The sequence below is a fragment of the Pipistrellus hanaki genome (assembly GCF_964339955.1).
Source record: "Pipistrellus hanaki genome assembly, chromosome: 2".
Classification (NCBI taxonomy): domain Eukaryota; kingdom Metazoa; phylum Chordata; class Mammalia; order Chiroptera; family Vespertilionidae; genus Pipistrellus; species Pipistrellus hanaki.
Window position 1 is genome coordinate 106,356,813 of NC_140504.1, and position 5,541 is coordinate 106,362,353.

Sequence of the window (5,541 nt, forward strand, 5' to 3'; positions counted from 1 at the left end):
GTCCCGCGGGCTCGGCCCACGCCGCCGCAGCGTCACAGAAGGTTGGAGTCCCACGCTCCAGCCCGGCGGGAGGGAGGCCGCGCCCCCGATGCCCGGCAGCACCAATGGCCATCTTCCTCAGACAGGCCTGGGGACTGGCCAGGCCCATGGGGGGCTCATTGCCTTGGGGACTTGGAACGCCCTTCGCCCCGCCAGGGAGGCGCCCTGCGGCCTTGCTGGCTGAGCCCCGCCTCCACGCGCTGGCGGGACTGTGGGCCGAGCTGGCCCGAGTGCCTGTGTGACCTTGGGCTACGTCCGCGCGCTGGGGTCTCTGCTTCCGCGAGTAATGGGGCAGCGGGAGGTCGTGTGCGCGGGAGGGGACCCTGCCTCTGACCTGAAGTCACGCGCTCCCCACGCCGGATGAAGCCCTAACCCGGTCTTGGGCAGCTGGCACTCCCCACACAAGCCTTAGGCTCTTTGAGCCTCCATTCTTCTTTGACATAACCCAGAACTCAAGGTGCAGTCCCTCAAGATTCCCCCAACCCGGAAAGCCAAAACTACCCCCAGGGGCAGCTGACCGTCTTGGGCTGGACCTTGGGAGGCGGCCACAACAATAGAGCCCCAAAGGACAGAGACAATGGGCCTCTCTGTGGGCCCAGCTGCTGACCCCAGGGCTGCCAGGAGCTGGGGGATCTCTGGTGGCTCCATGAGGCTCGGGTGACAGGGTGGGGCATCATGAAGGAGAAGGGCACAGACATTTGACCAGTGCCCTCCATGTGCTTGTCACTTGATTGCATAATGGCACTGAATTCTCACAACCTAATCCTATGAGGTGCTGTCATCACACCTCAATTTTATCATAAGGTAACTGAGGTTCAAACACAGCACTGAATAATCTCTTTGCAGGAGAGCTAATAGTCTTGCGCTCTCCGGCCTCCCCTAGACCTCTCCGCACCAGAGGCAGTTTACTAAGATTCAAGATAATGTCAGAAAAAGAATGAATTTTGTTCATAGGTCAATTGCAATTCATACTTAAGTAGCTATATGATTCTGCTTAGCTGATATTAATGATAAGGAAGACTAAACATTGTAAGCAAGGTTATCTGGGCTGCTTCGCCACGGAATCACCAGCCATTCCCTGCAGATCACTGGAGTAGCATTCAAATGCAAATGAACACATTCTTTAGCTGAAGACTCCCGGCCATTCACGTAAATTTGTTACTATTATCATTTTGTTTCTGCCTCATGGCGGGGAATTTCAAAAGCTGCTTATAATGACTTGGGAAATTAGTTTTAATTTATCTTTTAGTTAATCTCTATCATTTTTAAAGCTCATTCTGTTCACAGAAAAGCGTTTTAAGCATAGCCCAAAACTATGCACATTTGTTTTGAATTGGCCTTTTCTCTTTACTGAACACAGAGATTCGTCCTTGAGCTCTTCTCTTGTATCCAAGGCCTCCACGCCGGCCCAGGCCCCCACCCCTCCACCCCCCCGGCCCAGGCCCCGGAGCTAGGCTGCTGCCGCCCACCCCAGCCACGCTACTCAGGCGGCCCCATGAGGAGGAAGTACGGGTTGCCCCAGCGGCTTCCCGGCTCCGCCTTCCCTTCTCCAGGCAGCCAGCAAATTAACTCAGGTGCCTGCTCCCCGAGCGAGGCCACCACGGCCCAGCCATGCTCCAACGCGCAGACTGAGCCTCGCGGGAGCCCCACCCGACCCAACACTGCCAGGGGGCCCCGCACCACCATGCCGGCCACACTTTGCCAGCTCCATCCTGGGGCGCCATGTCGCCAGCCGATACCAAACTCAGACCTGGGAAAGGTTTCCTCAGGTGAGGCAATGGCTAACGCCGCTCACCTCGTCCTGGGAGAGGCTTCAATTCCTCTCCCCATATGAGGGTCCCTCTAGGGCCCTCCTGGGAGGTCAGAACGTCTTCTGATCCTCCTGCCCGTGGTCCTATGGCACGTCTGCTAGACGTATTCGGGCACCAATTCCACGAGGGGTTTTACGTCCCTCCAGAGCGCTCACACAAGGACAAACACACACCAACCGCGGCCAGTCAGGCTATCCGGATCGGGGTCCCTCATGGCCCTGGCTGAGGATCCCGGACGAATTCCCCCATATGTTACGCCCAGACTTCGTGATCCCCAAGGACCACCAGGGAGCCGAGTCCGATGCAATAAACAAAAGAGCCTTTTCCATGCTAGCATGGGCTCTGTCCCACTCATGCCGGCAGCATGGCGGAAGAGAGAGAATTTCGCCCAGTCCAGGGGTTTTACTCCGGTCGGTGGTGATGTCACTGCCTTGGCTAACCCTGATTGGTTGGGTGAGGGCTAGGGATAACTCTGCCCTGCGGGGCGGAGTCGGGAGCTCATCCTCGCCCCGCCCTGCCCTCTCACAGGTCTGAATTAAACCCATTCTCTACTACCCATGTTTCCTCGAAAATAAGACACCCTCCAAAAATAAGACCTAGCGCATGGAAAGATAAGACATCCCCTGAAAATAAGACCTAGCACAACTTTGGGAGAAAAAATTAATATAAGACACTGTCTTATTTTCAGGGAAACAGGGTACCTACCAGGCCAGTGGCCTTGGCCAACTTCTTTAGGTCTCTGGTCCTTCATTTCTGCATCTGTAAATGAGATTGAGAGAGCAGGGCAGGGTGAGGGGACCTCCTGACTAGAACCCTGACTCCACTGTAGGGTAGGGCAGAGCTATCCTCCATTTTGTGTAACTGGACCCTAGCCCTCACCCAACCAATCAGGGCCAGCCAAAGCAGTGACATCACTATGGGTGTAAAATCCCCGGGCTTGGAGAAGTTTAAGCTCCTGTCCCCCATGCGGTTGGTGTGAGTGGGACAGAGCCCATGTTAACATGGAAGAGGCTCTCTTGTGAATTGCATTGAACTTGGCTCCCTGGTGGTCTTTGGGGATCATGGAATCACGGTACAACAAAATGATGCCTACCCGTCTACCTCATGAGAAAGTTAACAGAATCAAAAGAGATAGGAATGCTGATGATTATTTACAGAGCACGTTGCAGGTGAATGAAAGGAGGCACATGCTAACCTGACAAGCTCAGGGGAGGCCTGCGTGGCAGTCTTGCAAACTCAGAGACCTAAAATAACCACAAAAGATGGTTTGAAAATTAAATATTTAAACTATAAACAGGTAATAGTGGTTAGTCATGTCCTAGACAGATATTTTGCCTGACAAAGATCAACTTAGATCTTCTTTACTGAGCCCATTTGCCTTTTTGCCTCTAAAATAATATATCTGTGAGATGTCTGATTAATTTGTAACTTCCCTTTTTCTGGAGCTCCTGGGGCACAACCAAATGTGGTGGGCGCCAGGACAGATGCCTCAAATTCCTTCTTTATTATGTTAATTGTTCCTGCACTCACCTAAGTACCTGTCCATCATTTTACTTTTTATCTAGTCCTAGGGGTTTCCCACCGCTTTGTTTTATCCCACCTCTTTAATTCGTCACCAATGAATTTCATGTAACCTATGTCCCTCCTTTGATTGCAATGTATAAATAGAAATGTAATCTGCCATTCTTCGGAGCATTACCTCAATCCATTAGGTTCTGCTTCCCTGCATATGTCGACAGTTTGGCTCAAATAAACTCACTAAAATTCTTTACAGGTTTCAATGTTTTTTTTTGTTTGTTTGTTTTTTGTTAACACAGGTTTTAGGTTCAATTCTAAAAGCTTTATGCTCATTTAATTCTTATAGCAACCCTAGGAAGAAAACTATGATTATGCCCATATTACAGAAGTAATTTGCCCAAAGGTGAGGGATATGGACAGATGTAAACTATAGCCAAGGAAAAAGTGATATTGCATAACAACCATAAGCAAGAAAATGCATACAGTGGTTCTGAGTCATTGTGAGAGATCAACCTTATCTCTAAGAACCTGCAGGGTTGTTTGGGAAGGCACAGATGAGCCTTTTGTTGGGAGAACAAGAGTTTGAGGCAAGCTGGATCAGGGGGCTGAAGCCAAAAAGAGTAGGATTGCTCTGGGTAAGAGGGGTTTTTTAAAGTGATGTCTGTTATGGCTGAGGAGGAAGGTATTCTGGAGAACACTTCAAACCAGCATGCCAATTTGGGCCATCTACCCACTCTATCACCTGTGGGAGAAATAAACTATGCTATTCGTGCTGTGTGTTTGAGGGCCTCTGTTACAGAATCCTACTATGCCTGCTCACTGACTGCACTGGGACATAATAGTGAACCCAACAGGCAAGATTCAAAAGCCATTGTCAAGCTCACAGTTTAGTGGGAGAGACAAACATTTAACTAGGAAACAATCATAATTATAAAACGTGTTAAGTGCTTTGACAGGCATAAGGTGAGATGGTGAGAGAGAAGGAAGGAATCCCTGATTAGACAGTGGTCAGGAAGGTCCCAAGATGACTGGTTTTTGTTTGTTTGTTTAACTGTATATTTTATTTTTTTAATTCATATATATGTTATTTCAAAATGTCATTGTGATAAAACAAGACACTGATTTATCAAACTTTGTATAGTTATTATTTCCCCTTTTTGTGCAATCTTGGAATATATTTCAACTTAAAATGAATAAGAAACCCCCAAACCATAGCACTTCTTTTATATATATATATATTTTTAAAAAAATTATTTCAGAGAGGAAGGGAGAGATGGAAACATCAATGATGAGAGGGCATCATTGATTGGCTGCCTCTTGCATTCCCCACACTGGGGATCAAGCCCACCACCCGGCATGTGCCCTGACCTGGAATCGAATCAGGTGATCTCACGGTTCTTAGATTGATGCTTAACCACTCAGTAACACAGGCCAAGACCATAGCATTTCTCTTAAAAAAAAATACAGGCATACAAAGGACAGCATTAACTGTAGAAATGCACCAAAGATGAATAACAACAGACACAGATGAAATATTTCAATATTAGTTAAATTGACACATTATTAAAACCATGCTCTTTTAAGTTCAAGTAAACACCTATGCCCATTCTGGTATCTAGCAGTTTTATACATATTTAACACTGCAGCAACAATAACATTAAGTAATATTTGTTAAACCCATAATGAGTGATAAACATTGCTAAATATGTAAAACTCACGAAATTTGTGCACAGGGGCAGGGGAGGGGGTTTTCCCTCAGCCCAGCCTGCACCCTCTCTAATCTGAAACCCCTTGAGGGATGTCCCACTGTCTGACTAAACGGGCAGTCGGACATCCCTCTCACAATCCAGGACTGCCTTCCTGATTGTCCCTAACTGCTTCTGCCTGTCAGCTTCATCACCCCCTAACCACTCCCATGCCAGCTTGATTGATTTCTAACTGCTCCCCTGCCAGCCCGTTTGCCCCCAACTTCCCTCCTCTGCCAGCCTGGTCACCCCTAACTGCCCTCCCCTGCAGGGTTGATCATCTTCAACTACCCTCCCTTACAGGCCTGGTGCCTCCCAACTACCCTCCCCTGCTGGCCATCTTGTGTCCACATAGGGGCAGAATCTTTGACCACATAGGGGAAGCCATATTGTGTGTTGGAGTGATGGTCAATCTGCATATTACTCTT